This window comes from Dasypus novemcinctus, chromosome 26 (genome assembly GCF_030445035.2).
Source record: "Dasypus novemcinctus isolate mDasNov1 chromosome 26, mDasNov1.1.hap2, whole genome shotgun sequence".
NCBI classification, from domain to species: Eukaryota; Metazoa; Chordata; class Mammalia; order Cingulata; family Dasypodidae; genus Dasypus; species Dasypus novemcinctus.
In genome coordinates this window covers 55,806,720-55,826,572 of record NC_080698.1, presented here as the reverse complement: position 1 = coordinate 55,826,572, position 19,853 = coordinate 55,806,720, and the positions used below count along the sequence as shown (strand labels likewise).

The following is a 19,853-nucleotide window of genomic DNA, read 5'->3' as shown; positions in this document are numbered from 1 at the left end:
TCCTGATGGTAATAATCTTGAAACCATTCTTTCCTTATTAATATTTGTTAGAAAAAGAGCTCATGTAAGAAAAAAGTACTTGAATTTCTTTTTCATGTTGTTCTTAAGAGTAATAACATTAAAATATGTTTTCAATACTGTCTTATGTGATATCTAAGTAATTTAAAATGGTTTAAAGTTATTCAGTCCATAGTCTATTCAATGGTAGTAAAGTTTAACAAGTGAACAGGTGCTGTTAGAACTTGCATTTGACTTTACAGATTTCTCAGCATCTAAGAGGCCCCTGAGGAGGGGGGCCTGGCCAGGTGCTCTTGGGAAAGCACTTGTTTTCTTGAGGAACACTACCCAGCAGCTCCAGTCAAGTTTCTTTGGGACAGCCACTTGCTCTCTTGTGCAACAGTTACCATTTTACCCAGTGTCATAGGATTGGATGATTCTATGATCAGAATTCCTTGGGATACATTTGCTTTTGGAACTGTAGTGAGCACTGTCTGTAGACAGGCATTTTGCTGCTCTCTATGGAAGCAAGGAGAGTGGAGCAGGGAGGGAAAGAGGGTGGGAACCCAAAGATAACTGACACAGGATCTGGTTATTGAGTTTTCTTTTTATTGGCGAGAGAAAAATACAAATGTAACTGAAGAGTAAGACAAGGTGTAGTACTTTTGCAGTGGTAAACAGGAAGATGTTATTAATTGCCGTTGGATGTGGGGTGGAGGTTGGGTAACTGTACAGAGTTTAATGGAAGCGGCTACTTTGAGCTGAATGGTGAAGGATGATAGGATTTCAGAGAACAGAAGCAATATGGCAAGGGTCTGAATGATGCTCTCAACTGCTTCAACATTAGACAAAATATTTTTATAAATTTTGTTAATGTATCGCTGAGCACCATACACACAAGGATTTCCAGAACTCCCAAATGAAGTGACACCAAGAACCCTAAGAGACTTGAGTTGCTTTGTGCAGAGCATGGGGGGAAATAAAGTCTAAAGCCCAAGCATTTGTAGCTTGGAGTTTCTGATAGAACACCTCCATGTAAAGCTGGAACCCCAATACCCTCAAGTGGAAGGGTGAATGAAAAACAAGCTCTGCTTTTAGAAAGGAACAGCCAAGAAACTTATCTGCTTCTCACCAGCATGGGTGGGAGGAAATAAACACCCAAAGCATTTGTAACCACTATCCAGGTTGCAGATCTGTGGAAAGACTAATTATCTTTCCTTTGCAAGGAGGAGAGTAGACTTAGATGTAAATCTGGCTATAACTTTCTGTATCTATAATTGACTCCCTCTCTTTTTTTCCCCTCCTTTTCCATTTCTTTCTTCTCTTTCCTCTTCTCTCCTTTCCTGGGGTAAATTTGAGTTCTATCTAATAGTGAGAGAGACTCTTAATTTGGAAGATAAAACTTGTGTGTATCTAAAAACATACAGATGGATACATATCTCCACAGAAAAATTGACATCAGTATAGCAGAGATTTTAATATACCTCAGTAATTTATTAGATCAAAGAGACAAAAGAAACAGTAAAGATACTTAAATTGCACAATCAATTTCAAGACTGCCCCAACATGAAAGCATACTCATTTCAAGCACACATGGATTATTTATGGAATTTTGCCATGTGCTGAGCCATAAAGGCTAGACTTAACAGTTTCAAAAGGTTGGTATCACATAGGGATGGGGAAAAATATTTCTTATGTGGGACTAACGCAAGGAACCCAGTGGCCTTAATGTATATACAGTGTGGCAGAAAGTGGAGTGTGGGGGTAGTCGAGGTGAATGAGGGGTTAGTTGGAGGTCAAGCTGGAAAGGTAGGTTAAAGCCAGTTGAGAAAAAGTAGGGAAGTGGAAAGATCCTAGGCTTTGAAGAATGATAAACATAGTCTTACTAGGTGACAGTAAATTGCTTATTCTTTCCTTTTCTTCATTTATTAAGTGTGGACAGTATTGCCTATCTCACAGGCCTTTAGGAACTGAATAACCTTTATTAAGTTCCTAAGCTATCATAGCACTTTTATGAGTATCTTGGTTTCCATGGTGATGAGTAGAGGCCTTATTCAGGAAAGCTGTTGTAGATACGTAACACTATAGTGAGCAGATAGGCAGAGATGATTGACAAGCCAATTCTTTGGAAGACTTTCACTGTGGTAGGCAGCCTCCAAGTTGGCCCAGTTTGGATCCCCACCTCCTGGTAGTCACATCCTTGTGTAGGCCTCTCCCCCATTGTTCCAGGGTCACCCTGTGTGTAGAGCAGAAGTGGTGGTATTAGGTTATAAAAGGACTGCAACTGAAGTTTTGGTCACTCTTGTGAACTCTGTCTTGGGTCACTTCCTCTGGGAGATGGCAGCCCACTGAGGAAACCCAGGCAGAAGCCCACGTGCTGAAGAACTGAGGTTTCCAGCCACCAGTTAACAAGAAGCTGATGTCTCCCAACAACTGTGTGAGCTTGTAAGTGGATATTCCCTGAGACAAGCCTTTGGATGAGGTTATGACCCCTGCCAACAGCTTGACTGGAGCCTCTTGAGAGATTTTTGGGCTGGAACCACCCAGTTAGGCCACTTCCCAATTCCTAACCCTCAGAAACTGTAAGATAATAAATGTTTGTTGCTTTTAAAAAATGCTTCATTTTAGAGTGGTTGGTTATGTGGTAGTAAATCCACCATACATTCACCAAAGAAAATTAATACTAGTGAAAATCCAGTCAAATAACTAGAGTGTCCTAAAGGACTTTATTCCTAGGACAGTCAAAATAAACCTCAGATAGATTTGGGGATTTGGGGATTCAATAAAAAGGGACAGGGGCGGAGACTTAGAACTAGATTTACCTCATCATCGCAGACAAGGAAGTTCTAAGCAGAGGAGCTCAGGGGCCCCAGAGGGGCTCAGTGGCCCTGAGCTGTGGCGTGAGAGGCACCTCCTCAATTTCCTTAGACCATCCATGACTTCAAAGCTTACATAAAAGATGACTACATATAAAGCTGAGTTTATTAAACTTAGCAAGGGAGGGTACTACCTTGACAGAATTCCAATAGTATCTTAAAAGGGAATTATGGAAAGATGCTTAGAGTTTGAGAAGCTTGGGTTAGTCATTGGGTAGTTATAGGGCAGAGATTAGTCAGTGGGTCTGGACAGCACAGTGAGTCAGAATGTGTAAACTAGGTTAGTTGCTGAAACAATCATCAGTGATTTTAGCTTTAGAATTTAGATTACTGTAGTCTTCTCTTGGAACATATAGATCTGAGTGAGCTGGTGTTTCAGCAATTTGAGCTTAGATAATTTGTTGTATGTCGTGGAGTGGTGGTTTGAAGCTGTTTGTACCCATTATAAGTAGGACCTTTTGATGAGGCTACTTCAGTTAAGATATGGCCCACCTCAATGAGGACTGACCCTTTTGCAGATTCCTGGAGCTCTTTTTCTAAATGGTACCCATATGTGTCTCCCCCAGTATCCAGGTGTCTCAACCTCCCTGAACTCCAGTCTCTTATGTTCAACTCAGCAAGGCCACCAGGCTCTGTTTGAGTTCTCCTTCCTTGTTTCTGTAATGAGAAAATTGTTGCCATGCCGAAAGTTGGGGTGACCATAGACTTTGCCTCATTTCTTTCCCTTCTCTCAGGAATCAGTCCTAAGCTGTTAAATCCAATCTTTTTATTCCATCATGGCTGGAAGCAGAAGTCTCAATAAATATCTGATGATCTCTCGCAATAAAATCCTAGCAGGTCTCCCTATCATTATCTCCTTAGATTGATTGGATGGTTCTCCATTGGGAAATATAACAAACCACAACATGAAAAACTGTACGATGACTCAAAAACAGATAAAGTGTATTAAACCATGTTTTTAATTTCCTATGCTGCTCAAGCAAATACCATGCAATGGACTGGCTTAAACAACAGGAATTTATTAGCTTACAGTTTTGAGGTTAAAAGAAAGTCCAAATCAAGGTGTCAGTGTGGTGCTTTCTCCCCAAAGAGTGGTGGTCTGGGACTGGCTGTTGGTGCTTGGCTCTTCTGTCATTTGGGAGCACTTCCTGGTCCCTCCCTTCTTTGCCAAGTTCCATTTCAGCTTCTTGCCTCCTGTGGCTTTCTCCCTATCTGAATTTCATTCTCTTATAAAGGTCTCTAGGAGTAGGATCTTTGCTGAGCACCAAGTCAGACACCCTTAGAGTGAAATTCTAGATCAGACAAAAAATGATGGGGAGTATTAAGTTGAACAATTCCAGAGGGCTCAGAAGGTATGGAAAAGTTTGAGCTCTAATGAGTGGATGAGTGTCCTCAGTGATCTTCACAGGCATTTAGTGGAGATCCCAAGAAGGATCATGCCTTAGTGGTAGAGTTGAACTATACCTTGAATGAAGGCTCCTCTAGACCCACCCTAGCAAAGTAGGCCTCAGTGGGATCCAACTGACCCACAAGTAACTGCCCACAAAATAAAGCCACAACATTCTTCAAAGGAAGACTACAAATACTCAACAATAAAATAGCCACGATGTCCACTGTTCAATAAAAAATTACTAGATGTGCCAGGATGCATTGGAAGTTTCCTTCCGATGTGAATAGAAACAGACCCAGAAATGACAGAGATGATGGAACTAGCATACCTCATGTTAAAACCACTATTAAAATTGTGCACAAGCACTTAAAGGGAAACATGAACGTCCTGAAATAAATGTAAGATATTAAAAAGAATCTAGTAGAATTTTTTAAAGATGAAAAAAATGAGACCTTTAGGGAGTTCCCATGACTACTAACTAGTCATGATTTGCTGGAAGGACACACGACTCAATATAAAATTATGTTCATGGCTGAAGTTTATTACAGCAAAGGGTGAAGTGCAGGGACAGAAAAAATACAACCTTAGATAAAGGTCAGAAGTCACAGGCTTCCAAGTCTTCCCTTTCTCTGTGAAGGCTATATGGGTGTGCTTTTCTCTCCAATTGAACAGCAAAGATGTGTGTGATTCTCCACCCAAGGAAACCCATAGAAGTCTTGGAGTTCAGAGTTCTTAAAGTGCACATGAGAAGTCTTCATGCTTACTTTAGACATGCTGATAGCCTGCTTTTTCTTGGCCCACAGCTTTGGGATCATATAATGACATCATTAACAAGTAACTGTGTGAATATTCCTGGAGTTTCGTTCTCAGAGGTTGGTCAGGGATCATTGGCTTGGCTACAAAGATAAGCAAGAACTGACTAAAACAGACCTATTGATTAACTGTTTCTTTGCAATAGGTGAAAAGAATATTTCACCAGATGGAATTCAAAGCAGAAAACCGTAGAAAAAAGATTAATGCTAAAGACATAATAATAGAAACTATACATATTAGCCAAAGGGGTCTGGTGCAAAGTATCAGAACTCTGTTGGCTTTTATAAAAGGTTTTTTGGGTAGAAGCTTACAGTTACCAGGCCCTAAAGAGTCCAACTCAAAGTACCATAAGAGGTACTTTCTCACCCAAAGTCTATTGCCATGTGTCGATGCAAGATGGCAGCAGTGTCTGCGAAGGTTCAGCTTTCCTCCTTCCTCTTAAGGCTCCGTGGTCCAAGCTTCTGATCTCAGCTGTAGGCTGGTATAAGGGTTTTCTCTCTCCCTGGGGCTTGTTTCTTTCTGGGCTCAGCTGCTCTGGTCTCTCTACAAGGTTAGCTGTAGACTATCAGCTCATCTCTCTTCCTGGGCTGTGCCTATGGAGCACTCTCTCTCCTTGTGTATCTGCTTCTGTGTTCTCCTTCTCCATGTATTTACTTCCCTGTCTGAGCATCTGTTTATATAGCCCACAAAGCGGGGAGGTGGGGACTCAAATCGAGTCCCCCAGTGATGTGGTCAAATAAAAGCCCTAATCTTGATTTAATAAAGTAAAAGTAAATCTTCTAAGTCTAATACAACCTAATATATCCAGAGGAACAGACTAGTTTACAAACACAATTCAGTATCTATTTTTTGAATTCATAAACAATACCAAATTGCCACACTATACAAGGTGAAGTACAGAGAGAAAAGAGACTGAAAAATGATATTAAAGAACTCAGACTCCTTGAATTCTGGGAAAGTGTCAAATGGTTTAACACATGTAATTGGAATCTCAGAAAGGGAAAGGGGGAGAGGGTCAGACCAATATTTGGAGAAATGAAGAAAACTATAACCTACAGGTCCAAGAAGATCAATGAACCACACACAGTAAATGCAAAGACATCAAGACACATCGTAATCAAATTGCTCAACATAAGTGATAAAGAGGATCTTAAAAGCAGTCATAGAAAAAGACACATTACACAGAAAGATAAAAATGTCATCAGACTTTCAGAAACCGCAAGTCAGAAGACAATGGAATGACATCTTTAAAATGCTGGGGTGGGGGTGTGGGAACTCAACCTAGAATCTAGAATGCTATTCATATTGAAAAATTATTTTAAAATGAAGGAAAATAAAGACTTTTTCAGACAAAAGCTAAGAGAACTCATTGCCAGACCTATCCTGTTTAAAGGAAGTTCTTCAGGCAAAAAGAAAAGCTATAGCAAGTGAAAACTTAGATATGCATAGAGAGATGAGAGCCCAAGAAATGGTAATAAATATGTGGATAAATATAAAAGACTGCACATTTTTAGATTTCTTTCAAGGAACATTGATCCTTTAAATAAAAACTATATTGTGGTAGTTAATAAATAATGAACAACAATAGCACAAAGGATAAGAGGATGGAAATGGAAGTGTAAGATTCTTAAGTCGTATGTGAAGTAGAATAATACTTTACAGAGGTAGAATGTGAGGAACATATTGTAAACCCTAAAGCAACAATGAGAAAAATAAAAGATGTAGCTAATAAATAAAGATAAAATAGAATCCTATATACTCTAGTAATCCAAAAGAAGGCAAGAAAAGAGGGAACAAAGAACAGAAGGCACAAATAGGAGACAATGTTGACGGAGTTAACCCAACCATCTTGATAATTACATTATGTGTAAACATTGTGAACAATTACAAGAGATTGTCATATTGGGTTTTAAAAACAAAGACACAATATTTGCTGTTTACAGGAAGGACAGTTTAAACATAGAAATGCTGAACAATTAAAAGGAAGCAATAGAAAATTATACCATGCAATCATTAAGCATAAAAAAGTCAGGGTGGCTATTTTATTTCAGACAAAGTAGACAATGACAATTAAATGCAATGTGTGATCCTACGTGGTCTCTAACAAGAGAAGAGGCTCAAAAAGACATTAGGACATCTGAAAAGGCTGGAATATTGACTTATATGCATAGGTGAATATCCTTGTTCTTAGGAAATGTGTTTGGCAGTATTTAGTTTTTAAGGATCATGTTGTGTACAATCTACACTTACCTGTTCAGAAAATGGATTGGTAAGTAGATAGGTGAATAGATGGACAGATAGATGGGTCAATAGATTAAAATACACTGAAAATGTGACAAGATGTTAGAATTGGTGGATCTGGGTATATGGGGTGTTTTAGTGGTATGTTGGAGTTCTCTGTATGGAGTTTGTATTATTTTTGTAACTGTTGTAAGGTTGAAAGTATTTCCAAATAAATATATATTTTAAAAATGTATAGTTTTAAATGATTATGCTAAGTTAGAAAAGAAGATAAAAAATTAATGGTATGATCTAACTTACGAAGCTAGGGAAAGATAAGTAAATGAAAGTTTAAATAGAATAATAAGCACAAATACATGAAATGAAAAACAAGAATTGATTAAATAAAAAGCTGGGTTTTTTTGATAAATAAAATTGATAAAACTGTAGCAAGATTAAGTAAGAGAAAAAGAGAAGACACAGACACATCCAAGGACTGTGGTACAATTTTGAAAGGTGTTAATATATTCATAATTGAAATACCAGAAGAAAGTGAGAATGAAGCAGAAGTATTGGAAGTAATAATAGCTGAAAACACTCCAAAATTAATATCAGACTCTAAACCACAGATCCAGGAAGCTCAGAGAACATCAAGTAGGGTAAACTTAAAAAAAAAAAGAAAGAAAGAAAATCCTAGGCATATTGTATTCAAACCGCAGAAAACAAAATCTTGAAAGGAGCCAGATGGGGGTGAAATAACTTATAGAGAGGACCAAGGGTAAATTACACGGGCTTCTCAGGAACCACGCAAACAAGAAGAGTGGAGTGATATATTTCAAATGTTGAAAGGAAAAACCCCACCAACTTGCAATTCTGAATCTAGCAAAATCACCCTTCAAATAGGAAGGAAAAATAAAGACTTACTCAGACAAACTGCAAGTGCGGGAAAAGATGAGGGACAGAGTAGGGAACTCTAGATTTCAGTTTGTCCTTCAGAGCAGCTAGTAATCAGCCAGAATCTGTCTAAGTCAACTGGGGGACTCTGGAGACCTGCAGAACCCCATGCACCATCCAGGGAAGAGCAGAAGGGAGAGACCGGCCATCTGCAGTGAAGATCTGCGAGTAGGTCCCTCTGCATTGCAGAGGCTGGTGCCTGTCGCCCACAGGCATGGTGCGCAGCCTTGGGGGCCACTCCCTGGCTGCAATTGGAAGTTCCCTCTCCTAGGAGCAGGGGAGGGGGACATGGCCGGACACCGACTATGGCTATTGATTAGCAAGTTTGGCTATCTGGATTCTAGTTCTGAGCACAGTAAAGTTCAAACCCACCCAAGTCAGAGGGAGGCTGGTGGCTTCCATTTGGGCTCCACCGGCAGGAGTGGACTGAAGAACACAGCAACTTCCTGGGATGATAGGGGTCAGTTTTGGTCCACCCAGGTCAGATAGCCGCTGGAAGCCGTTGCTCAAACCTCAGCTCCTGGCGGGGAAGGAAGGGCAAGTGATTGGGGATGCAGTAGCTTTCCAGGATCATAGGGAGCAGATACTAGTCCCTCAGGTTAGAAAGCTCAGACCTCTGCCCTCAGTGGGGAATTGCGGCCAGTTGAGAGACAGGGATTTCCCAGCATGGTGGGATCAGTGTCAACATGCCTAGGTTGGAAAGCCACCTGTGGCTACTGCTCAGGCACCTGTGCCTGGTGGGTAGGCAGTGCATCCATTTGAGGGCCATAGTAACTTCTTCGGACAATGGGGGTTGGTTTCAGCCTGCACAGCTCAGAATCCCCACCTGCAGCCACTGCTCCATTTCTGCCCCCAGCAGAGAAGGAATTTGGGTGGAGTTTGATCAGTTTCTTGGGGTAGCAAAGACAGTTTAAACCCTCCAAGCTCAGGAAGCTCCCTGCAGTCTCTGTTCCAACCCTGCCCCCAGCAGGTCCAGAGAGGTCTGGAGTTTGATCAGTTTCTTGGGGCAGTGCAGATTATTTCAACCTGCCAGCTCAGAAAGCCACCGGCACCCACTGTTCCAACCCTCACAATAGCAGGGAAAGAAGTGGGGCTGATTTTGAGACACAGTAACTTATTGAGGTGATGGGGAAGAGCCACCCAGGATATAAAGAAAGTGGCAGCCTCTGTTTTAACCCTGCCCCTGGCAGGGGAAGGACGAGCTGATATTAGACAGTGCCTTCTTGGAGTAGTGGGGAAAAGCTTGTTGAAGGGTGGCTCTTCCCTAAGAAAAGCAGGGATGGGCAAGGCCCAGGGCTTGTTGTGGTGGTGGGTTAGAGAATACAGATCGCAGGGTCTGGGATCTGTGCAACAGCTTCATCCTGCCCGCCACAGCTGGCAGCCTCAACTCCAGCCATGCCCCTGATGGGCTAAGAATTAAAGAGGCAACATCACTTGACTAAAGAACCATCTACACCCCCTTCATGGGTGCTTCGGCCTGTTCTGGCTGGGAAAACTGACCTGGAAATAAATGTCTCTGGGGATCCCTCCTACCAAAATTTGCCCTCCAGGTAAAAGCAGGTAGAAATAACTAAAGGAGTATTGAAAATATTTAGAAGCAAAAAAAAAAAAAAAAAAAAAGGACAAAAACATTAGCATTCCCAGAAGCAGAACAGGGGAAAGGAAACTTTATCCTGGGGATCAAATAAATCCACAAATTGTACAATCTCAAAAATTGTACCAAATATTCAGGGCAAGAATCAGATGAATAAGGAAAAAATCTGATTAGCTAATCATGAGCTATCATAAAGATCTAAAATAAGTTGAATCAAGTGTCAAAAGGAGCTTTAGCACAAAGCCAAACAAGAAAGCTCTAGATGAGAGAAACAGCCCCAAAATAAGTACATCAAGAAAATCATATGCTAAGACACCAGCAAAGAATTACAAGTCATACTAAAAATAGGAAGCTATGGCTAAGTCAAAGAAACAAATTGAACCTCCAGATACAGGATTTGAGACAACTAATCAACGATGTTCAAAGAAATCTCCTTAATTAAATGAGATGGCTAAAGAAATTAAGGATATTAAGAAGACACTGGGTGAGTATTAAGAAGAATTTGGAAGAATGCAAAGAAAAATAGCAGACCTTATGGGAATAAAAGGCAGAAGAAAGGATCAGTGAGCTAGAAGATGACTGTTGAAATTGAAGAAACACAACAGATAGAGAAAATAAAGGGGGGAAAATGAGCAGGGTCCCAGGGAACTGAATGACAACACAAAACACACAAACATAAACTTCTTGGGTGTTCCAGAAGAAGAAAAGAAGGGAAGAGGAGCAGAAAGAATATTTGAGGGAATAATGGTTGAAAAATTCCCAACTCTTCTGAAAGACATAGATAAATATGCCCAAGAAGTGCAACATACTCCAGTCCAAATAAATCTGATTAGACTTCTTCCAAGACATATACTAATCAAGGTGGCAAATGCCAAAGGTAAAGAGAGAATTCTGAAAGAGCAAGAGAAAAGCAATTTATCACATACAAGGAATGACCAGTAAGACTAAGTGCTGATTTCTTGTCAAAAACCATGGTGGCAAGAAGGCAGTGGTATGATATATTTCAGGTACTGAAAGAGAAAAAGTGCCAGCCAAGAATTCTATATACAGTAAAATTGTCCTTCAAAAATGAGAAGTTTAAGATATTCACAAAAAGAATTTGTTAACAAGAGACCTGCCCTACAAGAATTACTAAGGAAGTTCTGCAGATTTAAGGAAAAAGACAGGAGAGAGAGGCTTGGAGGAGAGTGTAGAAATAATGATTATCAGTAATGGTAACTAAAAGGGTAAAAAGACAAAAATAAAACAAGACATATAAAAATCAAAGGATAAAATGAGTCAACTAAGTACTGCCTTAACAGTAATAACACTGAATGTTAGTGGAATAAACTCCCTAATCAAAAGACACAAACTGGCAGAATGGATAAAAAAACGTATGAGCCATCTATATGCTGTCTATAAGAGACTCACCTAAGACCCAATGATACAAATAGGTCAAAAGAGAAAGGCTGGGGAAAGATGTTCCATGCATACAGTAACAACAATAAAAAAGCCAGAGTAGCTACACTAAATGAAATGGACTTTAAAAGCAAGGATGTTTTAGGAGACAAAGGACATTATATATTAATAAAAGGGGCAGTCCACCAGGAAGAAATAGCAATCATAAATATCTATGCACCTAACTAGGGTGTCCCAAAATACATGGGGCATACACTGGCAAAACTAAAGGCAAAAATAACATCTCTACAAAAATAGGCGGAGGCTTCAACAATACACCGTTCACATCAATGGAGCGAGCATGTAGACGGAAGATAAATAAGTAAATAGAGAACTTGAATAATGTGATAAAGGAACTGGACCTAATAGACATATACAGAACAATGCACCCCAAAATAATAGTATAACACTTTCTTCTCAATTGCTCATGGATCATTCTCCAGGATAGATAACATTTTGGGACACAAGACAGGTTTCAATAAATTTAAAAAAAAACAAAACAGAAGTTATACAAAGTACTTTCTCTGATCATAATGGAACGAAGCTGGAAATCAGCAGGTGAAGGACTGGAAAATGCACAAATTTATAGAGGTTAAATAACACACTCTTTAAAAAAATAGTGGGGCAAAGGAGGAATTGCAAGAGAAATCAGTAAATACCTCAAGATGAATGAAAACAAGAACAAACATAAAAACTTATGGGTTGCAACAAGGGCAGTGCTGAGAAGGAAATTTATAGCCCCCAAAACCTACCTTAAAATGGAAGAAAGAGCTAACAAAGACCTGGAGGAACTGGAGAATAGCAAACTAATCCCAAAGCAAGCAGAAGGAAGGAGATAAAGATTAGAAATAAATGAAATTGTGAACAACAACAACAAAATAGAATTTAAAAAACCAACAAACTTGACAAACCCTTAGACTGGCAAAGAAAAAAGATGCAAATAAAATCAGAAATGAGGGGGCATTACTACTGACTCCACAGAAATAGATAAGATCATAAGAGAATACTATGAGCGACTATATGTTAACAAACTAGACAACTTAGATGAAATGGGAAATTTTCTAGAACATGAACAACCTGCACTGATCCTTGAAGAAATAGAAGACCTCAACAAACCAATTACAAGTAAAGAGATTGAATCGGTCACCAAAAACCTCCCAACAAAGAAAAGGCCAGGACCAGGTGGCTTCACAAGTGAACTCTTCCATACATTAAAAAAGAATTAATACCAATCCTGCTCAAACTTCCAAGAAACTGAACAAGAGAAAATGCTACCAAACTTATTCTATGAAGCTAACATCACCCTAATACCAAAGCCAGAGAAAGATACTAGAAGAAAATTACAGACCAATCTCTGTGATGAATGTAGATGCAAAAATCCTCAATAAAATACTTGCAAATCAGGGTGGTTCATCATAAGAAAATCAGTGTAATACACCATATTAATAAATGGAAGGTGAAAAATCACATGATCATCTTGATTGATGCAGAAAAGGCATTTGACAAAATCCAGCATCATTTAACACTCTGAAAGATAGGAATAGTAGGAAACTTTGTCAACATGATAGAGGGCTTATGAAAAAACCCACAGCTAACGTTGTATTCAAGAGTGAAAGACTCTTCAGCTCCTACACTTTGATTTATTGGACTTACTCCACTCAGCTAACATGGAGTTGAAGAAGGTCAACCACCACAACATGGAGCCTAGAGTGTCTACAACTGGAAGTGGGAGGAGTGCATCCAGTACCCATATGGAATCTAAGCCCTCACTTGACATAGATGTGCAATGGACACAACCAATCCAATGTCCACAGAGAAAATGTGGAATGGGTGTGGGAACGGTAGCCATGGTGGCTGCTGGGTGTGGGGAACGGGAGGAAGAGATGAGATGTGGAGGCGTTTTCGGGACGTGGAGTTGTCCTGGATAGTGCTTCACGGACAATTACGGGACATTATAGATCCCCCCAGGGCCCACTGGATGGAACGTGAGAGAGTCTGGGCTATGATGTGGACCATTGACTATGGGGTGCAGTGATGCTCAGAGATGAACTTACCAGGTGCAATGGATGTGTCATGATGATGGGAGAGAGTGTTGCTGTGGGGGGAGTGGGGGGCAGGGGCGGTGGGGTTGAATGGGACCTCATATTTTTCATAATGTAATTTAAAAAAATAATAATAAATAATTAAAAAAAAAAGTGAAAGACTGAAAGCTTTTCCTCTGAAATTATGAACAAGAAAAGAATGCCCGCTGTCACCACTCTTATTTAGTATTGTGCTAGAAGTTCTATTTAGAGCCATTAGGCAGGGAAAAGAAAAGGCACCCAAATAGGAAAGGAAGAAGTAAAACTTTTGCTATTCACTGATGTGATCTTATACTTTGAAAATCCTGAAAAATCCACAACAAAACTATTAGTACTTACAGACTATTTCAATAGTGTGGTGGGATACAAAATTAATACCCCAAAATCAATAGTATTTCTATGTACTACTAATGAGCCTTCTGTGGAGGAAGTCAGAGAAAAAATTCCATTTACAATAGTGACTAAAATAATCAAATATTTAGGAATAAATTTAACCAAGGACGTAAAAGACCTGTATTCAGAAAACCATAAAACATTGCTAAAAGAAACCGATGGTGATAAAAAATAAATGGAAGGATATCGTGTTCATGGGTTGGAAGACTAAATATCATTAAGGTGGCAATTCTACCCAAACTGATCTACAGATTTAACACAATTCTGACAGAAGCTCCAATATCCTTTTTTGTAGAATTGAAAAAGCCAATTGTCAAATTTATCTGGAAGGGTAAGGACCTTGGAATAGCCAAAAATACCTTTAAAAAAAATAAGAACCAAGTTGGAGGACTCTCACTTCCAGACTTTAAAACATTATCTAGCTGTAGTGGTAAAAACAGCATGGCAGGGAAGCGGCCTTGGCCCAGTGGTTAGGGTGTCCGTCTACCACGTGGGAGGTCCATGGTTCAAACCCTGGGCCTCCTTGACCCGTGTGGAGCTGGCCCATGCGCAGTGCTGATGCGCACAAGGAGTGCCGTGCCACGCAGGGGTGTCCCCCATGTAGGGAAGCCCCACGCGCAAGGAGTGCACCCCATAAGGAGAGCCGCCCAGCGCGAAAGTAAGTGCAGCCTGCCCAGGAATGGCACCACACACATGGAGAGCTGACATGACAAGATGATGCAACAAAATGAAACACAGATTCCCGTGCCGCTGACAACAACAGAAATGGACAAAGAAACAAGACGCAGCAAATAGACACAGAGAACAGACAACCAGGGTGAGGGGGAGGGAGGGGAGAGAAATAAATAAATCTTCAAAAAAAACAACAACAACAGCATGGCACTGGCATAAAAATAGATGGATTGACCAATTGAATTAAAATGAGATTTCAGAAACAGACTTTCACATATATGGTAAAGAGATTTTTGGAAAGGCTGTCAAAGCTACTTAGCTGGGTCATAATATCCTATTCAATAATGGTGTTGGGCAAACTGGATATCCATATCTAAAAAAAAGAAAGAGGACCCTTATCTCACACCTTATCCAAAAATTAATTCAAAATGGATCAAGAACCTAAATATATAAATGAGAACCATAAAACTCTTGGAAGAGAGTATAGGGAAACATCAAGATCTTGTGGTTGGTTGTGGTTTCTTGGACCTCACACCCAAAGCACAAGCAACAAAAGATAAGTGGGACTGCCTCAAAATTAAACACTTTTGTTGTTCAAAAGACTGTCAAGTGAGCCAAAAGGCAGCCTACTCAATGGGATAATCTTTAGAAACCATATATTTGATAAGGGATTGATACCTATGTTATATAAAGAGATCACACAACTTCATGACAAAATGAACAATCCCATTAAAAAAATGGGCAAAAGAACTCAATAGACACTTTTATGAAGTAGAAATACAAATGACCAAAATACACACGAAGAGATGTTCAACCTCAGTAGCTATTAGGGAAATTCAGTTTGAAACTACAATGAAGGAGCAGATGTGGCTCAAACAGATGAGCTCTTGCTTCCCACACAGGAGGTCCTGGGTTCGGTCATCAGTGCCTCCTAACAACAAAAGAAAAACAACAAATGAACAACAAAAAAAAAACTACTCAGGGTAAGAGTGCCATCTTCCCATATATGAGGCCCTGGGTTCAATACCTGGCCCCATATTTAAAAAAACAAAACAACTGCAATGAGATATCTCATGCCATACAGAATGACCATTGTTAAAAGAACTTCACATGCCGGAGAGAATGTGGAGAAATAGGAACACTCCTTTACAGTTTTGGGGAGTTGAAAATGGTGTAACCTCTGTGGAATAAGATCTTGTAGTTCCTCAGGGAATTTAATATACAACTGCCGCATGATCTAGTGATCCCATTACTGGTAATGTATCCAGAAATACCGAAAGCAAGGGTGCTTACAGATATTTACACACTGATGTTCACAGTGGCATTATTCACAATTGCCAAAAGATGGAAACAACTTAAGTGTCTGTCAACTGATGGATCAGTAAACAAAATGTGGTATATTCAAATGATGGAATAATATTCAGCTGTAAGAAGAAATCAATTGGGGAAGCACATGATAATATGGAGAAACTTTCAGGATATTATGTTGAGTGAAATAAGCCAAACACAAAAGGATGAATAGTTTATGGTCACACTGATACGAATTAAATAGAATAAGTCGACTTCTGGAGTTGGACTATGAAGTGTAGGTTGGTGAGAGATGGAATGTGGGATGAGAAGGGGGAGAAGATGCTGGATGTATGCAGAATGTTTAATAAGGTCAAAAGTAAATATGTGGTAATGGTTGGACTTGATGGTAACACATTATAATAAATGTAACAAACACTTGATTTATGGGTGTGATTGTGACTGAAACAAGGAGTCTAGGAAGATTAATGTTAGTTGGAGGACAGCTGGAGGATAATACTGGGAATGAGTAACAATAATTTTGGAAGTAGATGAGGATTGTGGTTAATAATACAAATACAGGAATGTTCTACTACAAGAATGTGGTGATACATGGGAAAAATATAACTGTTATATATATATATATATATTTATGGACTGTAGTTAACAACAACATTGTAATATTTTTGTAGCAAAAGCCAAGTTGGTATTTTTTCTAAAAGTAAAAAAAGAATATGGGTTTTGACTTTGTGAAATATGAATACGATTAAGCATTTTTTTCTTCTTTTTTTTCCCATTAATAAGGAGACCTTGACTATGTCATTTAACTAATCTATGTTCATTTGTGTATCTTTCTTAACAATAGAGAAACAACTGAGTTAGCAGAATTAGATGAGGTGAAAGTGCCTGATAAAGAACATTTTGGGAGTTATGTTTCCATAACTTGTTGAGCTGCCTTGTTCTGCTCTTTTATTTTTGTGAATTTGAAATAAACGTGTTAATTTAAAAAATTGAACGCAGGAACATAGTGCTATATAAATGAGCTGAAGATGGCCTCTGCGTAGTGGCCCCGTGTGTACTTCTTCACAGCAGCCTAGGCTCTTTCGAAAAAGCCCGCTGGTGCCATACTTAAATTCTTATATATCTAATTGTTTTTTAAAAAAATAATGCTAATGAGCAATTTTTGACCATTTAGGATTAACCTGCTTGACATACCTGATGAAACTTCACCCAGAATCCCCTCTCAGTTGATAAGACAAGACCCCATGCCTGTAAGGCCCCTGCCGTGCCCTTCCCCTGGAGCTGCCTGGCCCAGAGCGCCCTGCTGTGCTTACTCTGGGTGGTCCAGGCCCATAAGCCCCTCCTTCCTTTCTACCGTCCTCCAGGAATTTGGGAGTTTTCCTCCTGTCCTGCTCCCCTCTGGTGCTTCCTTGTGCTGCTGGCCTCTCAAGGGTTTCCTGCTACGAGGGCTTGCCCCTCTTACTGCAAACCTGTCCAAGCATAACACCCCCCACCCCCCAATGGACAGCTGGTGTGTTTCTGCTGTGTACTGGTCAGTTCTTTTCCTTGGTTGACTTTGACATCCTCGAATTAGAACTCACTACATAAATAAAATGGATAATTCCATCATGACTAAATTTATCCCGGGAAGACAGGATTGTTGGAACTTATATTTATATATATATACATAAAAGGATAAAAGCAAGCTAGTCACCTCAATAGATGCAGAGGACAAAATTCAATACCCAATTTTGATATACACTCTCAGGAAACCAGTACTAAAAGGAAATATCTTCAAACCAACGAACAGCACCTGCAAAAAACCTACAACTAACACCTCAATGGTGTAAGATGATAAACAGTAAGACAAATATGTTAACTTTCATCACTTTGATTCAGCATTGTACTACTGGAGGTGCTAGCCAGTGCAATAATACAAGAAATAAATATTAGAAAGACATAAACTTTTTATTTGCAGATGACATGATTATGTACATAGAAAATCCTAAGAAATCTGAAAACAACTGCTAGAATTTCTAGGTGAATTTAAGAAGTCAAAGAATACAAAGTCAATATAAAACCAATTGTATTTCAAAGTATTAGGAACACATCACTGTGAACTGGAAATAAGATGCTATTCCATTTACAATAGCACAAAAATTCAGAATACTTAAGGATAGATTTAACAAAATTTGTGCAAGACTTGTGCACTGTAAACTATAAAATATTGCTAGGGAGAAATTAAAGATCTAAATAAATAGAAAGATATACCACATTCACTGATTGGAAGAGTCAATAAAGATATACCACATTCACTGATTGGAAGAGTCAATATTGTTCCTTTCTCCTCAAATTGAATTTTAGATTTCATGCAACCTCAGTCAAAATCAATCTGTCTTCTGGCAATGAGTTCTTTTACTTCTCTTTCACCTGAGAATGTTCTTATTTCACCTTCATTCATAAAAAATATGTTTGCTGCATATAGATCTCTGGGTTAATTGTTCTTTTGGCTTTTAAAAAAGGTCATCTTCATTAGATTTCCCTTCCCCTATAAGTAATGCATTGATTTTCTCTGGCTGCTTTCAAGAATTCTTTTCTGTCTTTGGTTTTTAGCAGTTTGATTATGATAAATTTAGAAGGGGGTTTCTTTGAGATTATTCTGTTTGGGTATTCTGAGTTTCTTGAATCTGTAGGTTTATGTCTTTCTATCATAATTGGGACATTAGCAGCCTAAATTACTTCTTCTAATTGTATTTTCATCCCTGCATTATTTTTCCTACTGTGACTCAGATGACAAAAGTGTTAGACCTTTTGTTATTGTCCCACAGTTTTCTGAGGCTCTGTTCAGTTTTTCAATCTCCCCCCTATTGATTTCTCTTCAAGTTCACTGACTTTTTAAAAAGATTTTATTTTTAATTTCTGCCCCCCCCCCCCCCCCCCCGTTGTCTGCTCTCTGTGTCCATTCACTGTATGTTCTTCTGTGTCTGCTTGCATTATCCAGCAGCACTGGGAAACTGCATCTTTTTTTGTTGCATCATCTTGCTGCATCAGCTCTCCGTGTGTGTGATGCCACACTTGGGCAGGGCTGCACTTTTTTCACGTGGGGTGGCTCTCCTTGTGGGGTGCACTCCTAGCACATGGGGCTCCCCTATGTGGGGGCACCCCTGCATGGAACGGCACTTCTTGCACATGGCAGAACTGCGTGTGGGCCAGCTTACCACACGGGTCAGGAGGCCCTGGGTTTGAACCCTGGACCCTCCATATGGTAGGTGGATGCTCTATCAGTTGAGCCATGTCTGCTTCCCTCACTTTTTGTTAGCTCCATTCCATTATTACTTCATCCAGTGATTTTTTTATATTGCTTATTATATTTTTCCATTCTAAGATTTCCATTTTGTTCTTTGCATCTTTTATTTATTTACTGAGACTTTCTATCTTTTCACTCATTTCAAGAGCCTTTTCTATTATTTGTTGGGGCATTTTTATAATAGCTGTTTTTAACATCTCTGTCAAATAATACCACTAGCTGTGTCATCTCAGCATTAACATCTGTTGATGGTCTTTTCTCATACAAGTAGAGATTTTCCTGTTTTGTGTGTGGGTGCTGATTTATTATCTATTATATTCCGAACATCTTGAGTATCAATGTATGTGACTCTTGGTCTTGTTTAAATCTTACAGAGGTCAACATTTTTGTTTAACAGACGATTGACTGGATCGGGTTTGGGCTGGATCGGGTTCCAACCAGCATTCTGTGGGTTATTTCAGTGTTAGTTCTATGTTCAAAGCGTCTGTGCTATGCAGTGTTCTCTCCGTGACTTCGGCAGTGGTTTGTCCCATAATTCAGTCATCAAAGTCTATGATGTGCGGTTTAGGCTCCTAACCATGAATATGCAGCTTGGGAGCTGAGCCCAGTGGTTTATAAACTTTAGGGGGTTGCTCTCCTAAGCTCTTCCTTCTTTGTCATCTCACCAGTATTTTATGGTTCCCTGGGACTCCCCTTTTTAGTGGTCAGGCCAGAAAGCTGAGGCTTTACTTACTGCCCCTGCCACACACTTCCTGTGACTGCACCCTTAGGGGCCCAGAGGCAGGACGACAGCAAAAAGAAGCAACGGGGCATGCCCCACCCTCTTGAGGTG

At 39.6% G+C, this 19,853-nt stretch overlaps 1 protein-coding gene across 3 annotated transcripts in view; it reads left to right on the top strand.

The window, feature by feature from the left end:
* TXNRD3 (thioredoxin reductase 3) overlaps positions 1-19,853 on the top strand; it is a 110,909-nt gene that overhangs the window by 76,379 nt on the left and 14,677 nt on the right. The window lies entirely within an intron of this gene.